This window comes from Leucoraja erinacea, chromosome 29 (assembly GCF_028641065.1).
Source record: "Leucoraja erinacea ecotype New England chromosome 29, Leri_hhj_1, whole genome shotgun sequence".
Lineage (NCBI taxonomy): Eukaryota > Metazoa > Chordata > Chondrichthyes > Rajiformes > Rajidae > Leucoraja > Leucoraja erinaceus.
The window spans coordinates 13,984,736-13,999,579 of NC_073405.1; the positions used below are offsets into that span (position 1 = coordinate 13,984,736).

A 14,844-nucleotide genomic window follows, 5' to 3' on the forward strand; every position below is an offset into this window, starting at 1 on the left:
TGAATCTTTTGTATAAACCAGCATCTGCAGTTTTTTTCCAGCATATTTTCTCCAGAGGTGCTGCCAGGCCCACTGTGTTACTCCAGCACTTTGTGTCTTTTAAAAAAATAATTCAGCATCTGCAGTTCCTGGTTTCTACACGCCACGAGGACCACAGATAAACCGGAGGGAGGGAGGAGAGATTAAGAGGATCAGAGGAAGACTGTTTTCAGCGATGGGTGGTTGGCAATGGGAAGTGTGCAGGAAATCTTGAAATTAGCTCCCGGGATGTCACGCGCGCCGCGACGGCTGGGGGGGTCGAGGGCCGCTAATGGGATTAGTGCAGGTAGACAACTGAGATAGAGTGGGCCGAAGGTTCCGTTTCCCTGCTCTGACTGTAGCCGAACTCAGCACCAGCTAGAACGTGTAGGAATGAACTGCAGGTGGTGGTGTAAGCCGTAGAAAGACACAAAATACTGGAGTAACTCAGCGGGATAAGTTACATCTCTGGAGAGAAGGAATGGGTGACATTTCGAGTCGAGACCCTTCTTCACCCTGTCTGAAGATGGGTCTCGATCAGAAACGTCACTCATTCCTTCTCTCCAGATATGCTACCTGCCGTGCTGAATTACTCCAGCATTTTAGTGTCTAGCTGAAACGGCCGCTTCCCAGACCTGCTCTCGATATCCACCCCTACAGTCAGAAGGTCAAACAGCGCCAGGAAGCAGCGACACAACAGCGTCTGGCCGGCTGATGGACAATACATGGGCATCCTCGCCCACATAGCCGCCGCCCTTGCTCCATCATCCACGCCCGCTCCGGCTTGCTTTTTTTTAAAATATAAACTCTCGGCTTTCTTTTCAAATTCCCGTATGGTCTCGCCCTTTCCTCCGATTCCGTTCTCTCGGCCTTTCGCCGCCTGGTCTGCGCGTTCGGCTCCTCCCTCCCGAACCCCTCGTTTCCTCGTCTCTTTCCCTCTCCCGCACCCTGTACGTTTCTGTGGTTTAGTGTCAAATTCTGTCTAATGACAACCGTGGAAAGCGCTTTCGGAAATTTGACTGTTAAAGTATGTGCAAATGTTACTTAGATAAACAATCAAAGATGAGTCGAGGCAAAATGAGCCGTGGTTAACAACATGCCACTGTGGGCACACGCATGGGTGAGCGGTGCCTGGCGGGCGGGCGACCTGCGTGCTATTCTGGGCCAACTGAGCAATTTGTTTGGAGATTTGTTTCGGCACAGAGCCGGCACATGCACAATGGGCCGAGTGGCCGGCTTGTACAAACTTTCTGCGGAACAAACAAATCATCGCTCTCACCATCTAACGCGAACTACTCATTCTGGTTGGAAACTGTCACCTGGAGATATTTTTAAATCGGTTCGTGTTTATATATTAAAATAATCACACGCTGCTGAACAAAACTTGCATTTGGTGACTGCCTCGGCGCACGTTCGCACCGGGTGTTTCTGACGGCTATTAAAAGACGGCGAAAGATAGCATACAACCTCAGAGAGCGGGTTTGCAACTGCGAGGGAGTGTTGACCGCGACACGAGTTACCCATCGCTCCTTCTGTAACACGGCGGCACTCTCGGTGCTCACTTTGACATCTCAGCCCGCAATAAAAACACCAGCTGCTATCCGACAACAGGCTTGAATCGCGTTGGGCCGCCGACAGCAGTACGTTCAACAGAGCTTTTAATCTCTCAAATTCCAACCATATCACATTGACCCATACGTGTAACTCACTGCTTATATGCGTAATCAAATGTATGGTTTACAGACACACGCAGCTCCTTTAGCTTTTCTTGTTTATATAAACACCACCAACCTGACAGTGAAATCGATCGCTCCCCAATCCACGCCTGCGTTTTCAGATCAAAACTTCCACGCAGTAAAACAAAATCCAAGTTAGGAGATAGATGACTGATAAACGTTCATTTGAGACGGATGAAAAATAAACTTTGCTGCTTTTTCAAACGCACCGCCTCATTTTCCTCCTGGGTTTGCAAAATGACGGCGGCGCAGCTGTGCGAAGCCAGCCCCAGAGTGACAGGGCAGCGAGTCCCGAGGTGAGAGGCCCAGAGCCGTGACAGTCGCTGTCAGTCGGTCCAGCCGGCTGCAGCGTCGGCTCCTACTCCGAACACCGCGACGTGGAGCAGGGAGGGTCGGTCGGTCGATCGATCGGCGGCTCGTTGGGCTCCGACGTTGAGCAGGAGCGGTCGGCCACTCTCCCAGCCTCGGCGTTGAGCAGAACGGTTGAGGGTGGATACAGTCCCTGAGTAAGCTTCAGGCCAGTCAGGCCAGCCGTGTCCCGGTGGGGCTAATGAAGGTGAGCAAGAGCCGCCGATCCCGGTGCCGCCGCCGCCGCCGCCCCCACGTGAGTCTCCAGCTGATGTTTGTTACAAGAAAGTTGCAGCCCGCGGCCTCCGCCCATTGGTCCGCCCACCTCCCCTGATTACCATCCTAAACCCCGCCCTCGGTCTGCCATTGGCCAATGCGCTTCCGGTACCGACTCCCCCTCCTTTGATTCGCCGCTGGGAGGTCTGGTCCCCTCATTGGCTAATGCGTCCCTCAGTCAATCCGGTCTGAAACTTCATTGGGTTTACATCTATTAATGTAGGGTTGGGAAATGCATCCGTTATTGGAGCAGAATTAGGCTATTCGGCCCATCATGTCTATTCCACCATTCCATCATGGCTGATCTATCTTTCCCCTTCAATCCCATTCTCCTGCCTTCTCCCCATACCCCGTGACACACTTTTACTAATAAAAGAATCTGCCAATCTCCACCTTACAAAATATCCATCGACTTGGCCTCCACAGCCTTTTGTGGCAATGAATTCCACAGATTCACCTGACTAAAGACATTTTTCCTCAAAAGGAATGTCCTTTTATTCTGAGACTATGGCCTCTCCCACTCGTGAAAACATCCTCTCCACATTCACTCTATCCAGGCCTTTCACTATTCGGTAAGTTTAAATGGGGTACCCTCTCATCCTTTTAAACCCCAGCAGGTACAAGTCCGGTATCTTTAAACACTCATCATATGTTAACCCAAGCATTCATGGGATCGAAAAGTAATTCTCTGCCTCAGAGGGCGGTGGAGGCAGGTTCCCTGGATGCTTTCAAGAGAGAGCTAGACAGGGCTCTTAAAAATAGTGGAGTCAGAGGATATGGGGAGAAGGCAGGAACGGGGTACTGATTGGGGATGATCAGCCATGATCACATTAAATGGCGGTGCTGGCTCGAAGGGTCGAATGGCCTACTCCTACACCTATTGTCTATTGTCTATAAACAACAGAGGTTGAAGGTGAGATTTAACAGGAATCTGAGAGGCAACTATTTTACACATATGTGGCATCTTGGTTAACATGAAAGAATTGGGCCGAGTAGCCTATTTCCATACAGTATGAATCTATGGCTATAACACTATGTATAGTTATCCAGCTATTCTTGGTCCCAAGCTCCAGGTTTGGGTCAGAGGTGGAAAGAAAAAAATAATAGCAGAAGATTCAGGAAAAGCTCTGCAGGTAGGCTGCATCTGTGGCAAGCGAGAAACAGATCCAATGGTTCAGATCAGAGACAGTCTATCAGAGAGCGTGAGCATTCCTCCCCCATCCAAGCTCCATTGGAGGTTGTGCCCCATAGATGGAGCCTCCGCAACCTCCTGTTACTGCAGCTTCAGGTAGCTGTTTTCATCAACATTTCCTCCCAGGCTTTGAAACAGGGCTGACATAGTTATTACAAAAAAAAAAGACACAGTGCTGGAGTAACTCAATGGGACAGGCAGCATCTCTAGAGAACATGGATAGGTGGTATTTTGGGTCAGGACCATTCTTCATACTTTGTGTCTTTTATTGCAAACCAGCGCAATCCCTTGACACCCATAGTAATCAAGAACCTATGAATCTCTACCTTACAAATATCAATTGAAGGCCTCCACAGCCTTCTGTGGCAATGAATTCCACAGATTCACCACCCTCTGACAAAATAAATTCTCCCTCGTCTCCTTTCTGAAGGCACGTCCTTTTATTCTGAGGCTATGGCCTCTGGGCCTAGACTCTCCCACTAGTGGAACCATCCTCTCCACATCCACAATCCAGGCATTTCACTGTTTGGTAAATTTTAATGAGGTACCCCCTCATCCTTCTAAACTCTAGCGGTTACAGGCCCAGTGCTGTCAAACGTTCATCATACGCAAACCAATCATTCCTGGGATCATTCTTGTAACTCTCCTCTGGACCCTGTCCAATGCCAGCACATCCTTCCTCAGATGTGCGGCCCACAACTGCTCACAATACTTCAAATGCGAACTGACCAGTGCTTTATAAAGCCTCAGCATTACATCCCTGTTTTTGTAATTTAGCCCTCATGAAATAAATGCTGGCATTATATTTGCCTTCCTTGCTACTGCTGCGACTTGCAAATTAATTTCTGGGAATCCTGCACTAGCATTTCCATGTCCCTTCACACCTCCGATATCCAAATTCTCTCCCCATTTAGAAAATAGTCTACACCTTTGTACAGAGGGTGATGGGTGCCTGGAACATGCAGCCAGGGGTGGTGGTGGGGGCAGATACGATAGTGAATGTTCAAGAGACTTTTCGGCACATGGACAGGTAAGGAATGGAGGGATGGAGATCTCGTGGTTGGTTTTATGTTCAGCATGGACAATGTGGGTTGCAGGGTCTATGTATGTGCTGTATGTTCTAATTTGTAAGAGAGTTTGACTGCTGTAGCCATGAGAATGTTAAAATCAAGGGGAGTTTAGCTGGGAATGAGAACGTTCAGTAGCACAGCAGCAGAATGGGACACTGAACAAGCAGCGGTTTTTGATGATCTCAGTAATGGCAGTGAGTAAGGGGAGGGGGGGGGGAGCCAGGAAAATGATGAGTATTTGGCAAAATGCAATGTTCACACAGTAGAGCGAGCCAACAGCTTATATAGTGACCTCTTGACAGCAGGGCCAGGGAATGCGAGCCAGACTGAGGAGGCGGGAAGGACAGAGATTCAAACAGGAAAGGCTGAGTGAGGAGAGCAGGATTTCCGTGCAGTGAGCGGTGAGCGATACACATGAACACAATCCATTACTTCAAACTAACAACACACTCACAGCTGCACACTTCCACGCTTCCACTCTCGGCAACTGTCGCTCTGGAGAGCGAAGGACTTTGTTAGGCATGGTGATTATCACTGTGACAGGTACTGGCATAATATTTAAGAGACATTTAGACAGGTACATGGATAGGATAGGTTTAGAGGGATATGGGCTAAGCATGAGCAGGTAGGACTAGTGTAGATGGGACATGTTGGTCGGCATGAGCAAGTTGGGCTGAAGGGTCTGTTTCCACGCTGTATGACTCTATGATTCTATGTGGCAAGTGGACAAGATGGAGTTACTGTAACACAGCAGGTCAGGTAGCATCTCTGGAGAAAAGGAATAGGTGACGTTTCGGGTTGAGACCCTTCTTCAGACTTTCCCGACCTGAAATGTCAGCTATTCCCTTTCTCCAGAAATGATGTATGGCCTGCTGAGTTACTCCAGCTTTTTGTGTCTATCTTTGGTTCAAACCAACATCTGCAGTTCCTTCCTGCACAACATGGAGTTATTGTTGGCCTGAATATGGAGTTCATGTCAGAGGAGGCATGGCGGGGTGGGCACGGGAGGGGTGGTGCAGATGGCAAGGAGGAAGCAATGGGCTGGTTCGGGCTAAGAGGTAACATGTGATGCACTGTAGGATGGCACTAAAGCAGGAAGAACTCATGGTATAAGTCGGATACCAGGCTTGGAGTGTAGATCCACCCATCCTTGACCTCACTCAAACTGGAGGAACAGCACCTCATATTCCTCTCGGGTAGCTTCCAACCCAATGAAATGATCATTGAATTATCCAACCTTTAACTAACCCCCCCCATCCCACAATCCTCCCTCTTTTCTCCCCCACACCCCCCATTTCTGCTCCACTCCCCACCCCTGTGCCCCCACCCGGTCTCTGACCTATTTACCCCCTCCCCTGCCCCCCCCCCCATTATGGTTTGACAATTTGCCACGTTTCAATCCTGTCTCAATCCTTTTGCCTTTAGATCTGGCCTTTGTTCCTGCCAAAACCCCCCCCCTCGCCAGTGTCCATCTATTACCTGCCATGCTTTGTTCTGCCTCTCCCATCTTCCAGCTTTCTTCTCCCCGCTCCCCCCCCTCCCCCCCACAATCAGTCTGAAGAAGGGTCTCAATCTGAAATGTCACCTTTCCATGTTCTCCAGAGATGCCGACCTGACCTGCTGAGTTACTCCTGCACTTTTGTATTAACCAGCATCTGCAATTCCTGTTTCCACCTCCTCTTGAACCCTTGTTTCCAAGCTGAGGGGGGAAGGACATTCCTGTTCACCGCACTAAAAGAGTCCAGGGAGATGAGGTGACTGTGGGGAAATGGCACTGAGAATGTTCTGCACCACAGGGAGGTGTCAATGGGCTGGACTGGTGGACGCAAAGTGGTGGGTGCCATGTAATCAGGTAGGGGGGTGAGCGGTGGGGGGAATGTGAGGTGACGCACATGGGAAGGGAAAGGCAGCAAGAGAAAACAAACAATAATAACAAGTGTGGAGGAGCATAGAGAAGTGTTGAACACGTCCACAGCCCCTGAAGGTAACAGGACAAGGGCTGGAAGGTGACACATGGGGTTCTGGCCTTTACAGCTGAGGCACAGAATATAATAGCAGGGGTCAGATGGAACAATACGAACACTGGTTAGGCCACAACTAGAGTGTAGAGTCCAGACCTGGTCACCACACTACAGGAAGGATGTGGTAGCATTAGAGTGGGAGTAGACGGGATGTTGCCTGGGCTGGAGATTTACAGTGAGGAGAGGCTGACTAAGTCGGCCTTATATTCTTTGCAGCAAAGGAGGCTGAGGGGAGGTTCAACGTGTGATCAAAGGATAAAAGGCTCAGAGAGTGGGGTATGGGAGCTGCTTCCTGCATCCAACCTGTTGAGCCCTGGAAGGATCCTGTGGGTTTCAATGATTTCTATCATTCAAGTAAACTCTGGAGAATTTAGCCCCATTCGACTCAATCAGATCTTTCTCAGCAAATCCGCCATCCCTGGAGCCAGTGGTGAATCTTACTTGAAAACCCTTTATGTCATGAACTTCTTTTAGATAAAGAGACCAGAACTGCACACTCCAGTGCAGCCTCACCAAAGCTGTACAATTGCGGTGACATCTTAAACCCACTACTAAAATCCTCTTGCAACGTAGGCCTGTGTACCATTTGCCATGCGTTCTGTCATTACATGTTGGTATGCATTGTATTGTGTACAAGGTTACCTCAGGCTCCTTCAACACTGAGCTTTCGCAGTTTATATACTGTAAATATACTGCCTTTCTGTTTTGTGTACCAAGGTAAATAAGTTCATATGTTTCCATGTTCCATCTGCCTTATTCTTGTTCATTAAATCAGCATGCCTTTATCTTCCCTTTTCAGCCTATTTCCAGCCTCTTTACGCTATAATCATTGACATGACATGTGCTGGGTGATTTCGGTTGAGAACCACTGGGGCCTCAGCGCAGCGCCTATCCACGCACGATGGGCCGAATGGTTGTCTCCATCTACACTTCACGCTGCCTCGGCAAGGCCACCAGCCTAATCAAGGATGAGTCTCACTCTGGCCACTCCCTCTTCTCCCCTCCCCCATCAGGCAAGAGGTACAGAAATGTGAAAAGGCACACCTCCAGATTCAAGCACAGTTTCTGTCCAGCTGTCATCAGGCAACTGAACCATCCTATCGCCAACTAGAGAGCAGTGCTGACCTACCAGCGACCTCAGTGGAGACCCTTGGACTATCTTTAATCGGTATTCACTGGACTTTATCTTGCACAAAATGTTATTCCCTTTATCCTGTATCTGTATACTGTGGATGGCATGAATCATGACAGGTCCACCAAATCACATCCTCTCTCCCGCTCATCTCTCCATCTCCTGGTGTCCATAAAGCCATCAATCTCAGACTCAAATGTAGTCAACAACTGATCATTCACATCTCTCAGAGTGAACGACTTTCTGCTTTCCACATCCCAAATGTTTGCTGCGTAATCTGGAACAATGAACCTGGTTAGATTCACAGTCATAGAGTCATTTCCTGCATGTCATAGACGTTAGGCCCACTGGTCTATATTTCCAGGCTTTTCCCTGCAGCCTTTCCTAAACAGAGACACAACGTTAGCCACCTTCCACTCTACCGGCTCCTCACCTGCGTCTAATGTTAATTCATATATTTCAGCCAGGACACCAGCAATTTGTTCTCTAGCTTCGCAGAGCATCCTTCGATCTGGTCAGGCCTGGGAGACTTATCTACCTTCATCCCTGCTTAGGACATTCAGCACCTCCTCAACCATAATAGGGACTGTCCTCAAGACATCTCCAATAACAGCCCCACTTTCCCCAATCTTCATGTCTTTCTCCGTGGTAAAATCAGTGGAGAAATATTCATTGAGGACTTTGTCCATCTCCTGCGACTCCGCACAGAGATGATCGCTTTAGTTTCTGAGGGGCCCTATTTCACCTCTAGTTACCCTCTTTCCCTTAATGTACCTGTAAAAGGAGAGAGCCGTCATAGCTCTCTCCCGCCCCCTTTTTGCTCTCCCGAATTCCTTCTTATGTATGCTCCTTAGTTCCTGAAACCCCCCTCCCCCAGGGATACACTTGATCCCAGCTGCCAATAACTGCTCCGTGCCTCCTTCTTTTTCCTGACCAGAGCATCAATTTCTCTCGTTATCTAAGCTTCCTTGCACCCACCTGCCTTGCCCTTCACTCTAACAGGAATATGCATGCCCTGAACACTCTTGTAAAAGCATCCCGCTATCTGGACGTTTCTTTGCCCACAAACAAACGTCTCCCAGCAGAGTAAACGTTGATTTCTCTAATTTCAAGTAACATCTACATTCCTCCACGCCCCCCCCCCCCCCCCTTCCCTACCACCCCCCCCCTCCCCTCATTATCATCCTACTAGCTACATTGTTCACGTCCTTGTATCCCCGTTGTTTGCACTTGTTCCCCAGCCCACAATGGGCCATTATGGACTCCACTCTTCCTAAGATCATCTGTGGCCGGTCCTGTTTTGTTCTGACCTTGTCTCGCTTCTAGGTCCCCCCCCCCGCCTCTATCTTTCAGTCTGAAGAAGTGTTCTGACCTGAAACGTCGCCCATTCCTTTTCTCCAGAAATGCTGCCTGACCGGCTGAGTTATTCCAGCATTTTGGGTCCACCTTTCGTATAAGCCAGCATCTGCAGTTCTTTCCTACGCATTTTGTCTACTACAATCAAGTTCCTGTCTAATGCCGTCAAAGATGGCCTTGCCCCAATTCAGAATTTTTAACTTGCGGGCCCGCCCATTCTTTATCCATAACTATTTTAAAGTTAATAGATGAGTGGTCGTTGATCATAAAAGAGTTACCCATGGACACTTCAGTCACTTGCACGTCCCAATTTTCAAAGAGTAGACCAAGCTTTGCCCTCTCCTGTGTAGTGCCCTCTGCATATTGCCTGAGGAAACTTTCCTGAACACATTCGACAAATTTCACCCCCTCCAAGCCCTTGGCACTATGACAGCCGCAGTCTATATTGGGAACGTTGAAATCTCCCACTGTGACATCCTTATTAGTCTTGCAGCTGCCTGCAGTCTCCTGGCATATTTGCTCATCTAATTCCCATTGACTATTTGGGGACCTGTAGTACACTCCCAAAGAGGTGATCGTCCCCACCCATAGAGCGTCACTGGACGATACTTCAATAATGTTGTCTCAGACTACTGCCATGGAATTCTCCTTAATCAATAAACAGTAACATATGCCCCCACCCCCATCTCTCCTGTAGCACCTGAACCCTGAAACATTAAGCTGCCAGTCCTATCCCTCTATCAGTCAGGCTTCTGTAGCATCTACAACATCCCAGTCACATGCACTCATCCATGCCCCGGGTTCATCCACCTTACCTGTCAGGCCTCATTCATTAAAATAGGGGCAATTCATTCCAAAAGTCCTTCCTTACTCCCTGTCATGCTCCAACCTATTCCACTGAACTTTCTTGCATCAGTTTCTTTTCTGACCTCCAGCCTCTCACCTGCCTCGGTCTTGCATTAGATCCCGTCACCCTGCCAATCGGGTTTAATTCCACCTGTGTAGCACTAGCAAACGTGCCTGCCCTTGCCTGGTTCCCTTTCAGTTCAGGTGTTATCCGTCCCTCTTGTACAGGACACCTCTGCCCCAAAGGAGATCTCAATGGTCCAAAAATCTGAATCCCAGCACTCTCTCCAAATAGTCAATTCCTCAGCCACACGTTCATCTATCCTATTTTCCTGTTCCTACCCTCACTAACACATGGCACTAGGAACAGTCTGAATAGCACGACCCTGGAGGTTCTGCTGCTTAAACATTTTGCCTTACTCCCTATACTAATTTTGCAGGATCTAATACCTCCTCCTCTCTATGTCATACGTGCCAACATGCACAATGACTTGGCAGCTCACCGTTCCCTTGAGAATGTCATGCAGCCTCTCTGAGACATCCTGGTCCCTGGCACCAGCGAGGCAACAGACCATCCTAGAGTCTCGCTTGCTGCCACGCGATCTCCTGTCTGCCCCTCGAATTAACAAGACCCCGACCAGGGGACTCCCCTGGGGCTCTGTCTGACATTACTGTTCCCCACTGTGCCTCAGATCCAGGCTCAGTGCCACAGCCCTGCCTGCGACTGCTTCCCACCCCTGACGGATCAACCCCACCCACCCCCCGCACCCCACACCACAACGCTATCCTAAAGGGTATAGCTGTTTTGAAGGGGAATGGCCATAGGGGTCACCTAAACTCTCTGATTACTCCCTTTCCTCATGGACAATAAGCTACTCATTTCCTGTACTTTAGGCGTGACCACATTGTCTTAACTCTTCTGGATTAAACTCTCATTCTCCCAGACAATCCAGAGGTCATCCCGCTACAGCTCCAGTTCCTAATGTGGTGTCTAAGGAGCTAGAATTTAGGAGATTGAGGGGGGATCTTAGTGAAACTTACAACATTCTTAAGGGGTTGGACAGGCTAGATGCAGGAAGATTGTTCCCGATGTTGGGGAAGTCCAGAACAAGGGGTCACAGTTTAAGGATAAGGGGGAAGTCTTTTAGGACCGAGATGAGAAAAACATTTTTCACACAGAGAGTGGTGAATCTCTGGAACTCTCTGCCACAGAAGGTAGTTGAGGCCAGTTCATTGGCTATATTTAAGAGGGAGTTAAATGTGGCCCTTGTAGCTAAAGGGATCAGGGGGTATGGAGAGAAGGCAGGTACAGGATACTGAGTTGGATGATCAGCCATGATCATATTGAATGGCGGCGCAGACTCGAAGGGCTGAATAGCCTACTCCTGCACCTATTTTCTATGTTTCTATGTCTATGTTTCTATGAGCTGAAAGGTGTCAGGGGTTTGGGGGGGAATTCAGGAGAATGGGGTTAGGAAGGAGCGATAGATCAGCCATAATGGAATGATGGAGGAGACTTGATGGGCCGAATGGCCTAATTCTGTTCCTATCACTTATGAACTTATGAGCTGCATCTGCACATAGGGGTAGCCATCAGGGACACCAGCAGACTTGCCACATCCTGCAGGAGGAGCATCACACCATTCTACCTGCCATCACTACCGCACTAAAATCAAAATGTTACAAAAAGCACAACAATCACACAAAAGAAAAAAAAACAGGCACTGCCTTTACCTCCTGTTCCCCTCCGCTCTGCCTCCTCACTCCACCCAGCCTCTTGAGCCAATGCCTCACGCTTACCCTCAATACAGCACTTGGGCCTCGACTGTCCAGTCTGGGGAAGTTCTCGGGGAATGTTCAATGCCCAGACTTGTGTGGTGGGGACTGATCTCATTTCCCTGATTTAATCATTTCTCTGAATCCTCAGTCCAGATCTCTGGATCATTCATCCCAAAATGTCCATACTTACATCTTACATCTTATACTGCCCATATCTTATACAGGTATACACATATATCCTATACATATGTATACTGTAGCCAGCATTGAGGGAGGGTGAACAAGGAGAGCATACATGATGCAATATCTCTCAGAAACCATTTGTTATTTTCCCTTCAAGAGGAAGTGTAAACTTGATTCATTTCCCAAGCTTACCCCCCCCCCCCCCCCCAATGCCCAACGCCCCACCCTCCCCACCTCTGTGAGACAGTGCTAAGCCTGCGGAAGTGTGGAGCTGTTTATAGTTCTCTTACGGTTACTCTGTGAGCTCAGCAACCACTAACCTTCTTCATTGTCTGTTTAGTTTTCAATGTCCAAAACAGTTGCTTTGTCCGACTCCTCTTGCACGTAGAGTGCCTTGGGTCTGTGTTGAACCCAAAGTGTACATGTTCACCCACAGAGTGTCTGTGTGACAACGGGACCAAAACCACACTTGGCCCATTCTGGACAGATTCCCACAGGCATTCAGTTACGATTAGTCACAACTCTTCTTTCCATGGCCCAAACCCACCTCTTACAATTCCTAACTTCCTCATCTCCCATTGCAGGCTACACTGTCAGAGATAACGTGTCTTTAATGAAAAAGTAAATTGAGCCCCTGTCTGGTCAAAAATGGTGGATAGGATAGGATGGCCAAGAAGGCTTTAGGTAGCCATGCTTTCATCAGCAAGGGCATTGCGTCTAGAAACTGAGACGTTATGTTATAGTTGTACAAGACGTTGATGAGGCCACGCTTGGACTCAGTCTTGGTCAACCTGTTATAGGAAAGTTGCCAATAAGCTGGAAAGAGTACAGAACTTTATTCTTTGGAGCACAGGAGGCTGAGGGATGAGCTTATACAGGCGTACAATATCATGAATGGAATAGATAGGGTAAATGCCCATTCATTTTCCCAGGACAGGAGAATAAAGAACTAAAGGGCATACGTTTTAATATGAGCCTGAGAGGTAACCTTTTTACTCAGAAGGTGGTGGGTACATGGAACAAAATGCCAGAGAAAGTATTGTAGTTGAGGCAGGTACATGGACAACATTTAAAAAACAATTGGACAGGTACATGAACAGGACAGGTTCAGGGGAATATGGGTTAAATGCAGATACATGGAAATAATGTAGATAGGGGGAGCCATCTTGGGGAACTGCTGCTAACCAGCAGCCGTCCGTTTAATTCACTTTTTTTTTTAGTTTTTAGTAAGGCAGCTTTTTCTCTGGGCTGCCCCGTCGACCCGTCCTTGTGGCCTACCAGTGGGCGTGGAGCGCCATTTCCTGGCGTGGACCGCCCAGCACCTCGGCTTCGGTGGCGGCACAGCGCTGGAGGGCTATCGCGGAGCGGAGCGGGCGATGCCTTGCCTGGGTCGCCGCGCTGGATCGACACGCTGGACCTCCGGTGAGCTGTGACCGCCGAGATCAACACCTCCGGGCTGCGGGTCTGCAGAGCGGAGCGGGCGGCGCCAACTTTAACATCGGGAGCCTGGGAGCTCCAAACCAGTGCGTCCTTGTCCGCTTCGGAAGCCGCGTTCCCCAGCTAGGAAGCGGCCGTTCCAGGTGGCCCAGCCGCTGAGAGGACTCTCCCGACTCCGGGGCAACAGCACCCGGCCGGAACGGCCAGGAACATCGGGCCTCCGTAGAGGCAATAGCGGTGGCCTCAATAGGCCTGACTTTGGGTGAACTGGGGATGGGGACTGGACATTGTGCCTTCTACCACAGTGGTATCCAGGGATGATTTTTTTGTGTGTAAGTTATTATGTTAGTCTGTGTCCAAAATGGCTGTCGGAAGGGAGAGTGGACGCTGGCGCGCTTTAGCTGCCACTGCTCTCTCTTTCACATTGTGTTTTTTGATTTTTTGTCTTTAGAGCGATTTCTGTCTTTAAATTGTGTATTGGTGATGTCCTTATTATTATTTTACTCTGACTATATGTTTTTTCTCTTCTGTTAATTTCTGCACGGTGTCCTTGAGATTTTGAAAGGCGCCCGATAATAAAATTTATTATTATTATTATTATCTTGTTCAGCGTGGATGAGTTAGGTCGACTTTAGGCCACAACTCTTTAGACATCACCATTCGAAGCCATGACCTCTGCCAGCGAGGAGGGCAAGGGCAACAAAAGCCCAGGAACATCGCCAACAGGTAGTTGCGATCCAAGCCACACACCATCTTGACCTGGACATTTATTGCTGTTCCTGTGAAATCAGGATCCTGGAAAATCTCTCCCCAGCAGCATTCTAGGTAGACTGCAACACAAGGGTTAACGAGCTTCAAGTACGCAACTCACCACACCTTCTCAATGGCAGTTAGGGATGGGGAAATTAAACACTGGTTCAGCCTAAATCATGCCATCAATGCATATAAAGCAGTCTGAGATGTTGCATTTTGGTAGGTCAAATGCAAGAGGAAATTGTAAAGTAAATGGAAAGACCCTCAGAGCCATTGGTGTAATGAAGGATCTTGAGGTTCAAGGCAATAGCTCCCTGAAAGCTCCCCGATAGGGTGGTAAAGAAGACACTTGGTATGCTTGCCTTCATCAGTCTGGGCATTGATTATAAAAGGTACACAAAAATGCTGGAGAAACTCAGCGGGTGCAGCAGCATCTATGGAGCGAAGGAAATAGGCAACGTTTCGGGACGAAACGTTGCCTATTTCCTTCGCTCCATAGATGCTGCTGCACCCGCTGCGTTTCTCCAGCATTTTTGTGCACCTTCGATTTTCCAGCATCTGCAGTTCCTTCTTAAACACATTCGTTATAACAGTTCGAAAGTCATGTTGCATCTAATAAACTTTGCATTTTTGGAGTATTGTATAAAGTTCTGATCGACCCACTCCTGTACCGTTCTCTGTTCTATGTCGTCCATGA

The 14,844-nt window shown here is 48.7% G+C and overlaps 1 protein-coding gene across 1 annotated transcript in view; it reads right to left on the reverse strand.

Moving 5' to 3' along the window:
• The window catches only part of mef2b (myocyte enhancer factor 2b), a 76,640-nt gene extending 74,245 nt beyond the window's left edge, over positions 1-2,395 (reverse strand). Inside the window, exon 1 of the mRNA XM_055658668.1 lies at positions 1,810-2,395. The gene's annotated coding sequence lies outside the window, so the exon portion shown is untranslated. The remainder of the gene's footprint in view (positions 1-1,809) is intronic.
• Between the last annotated feature and the right edge of the window lie 12,449 nt (positions 2,396-14,844).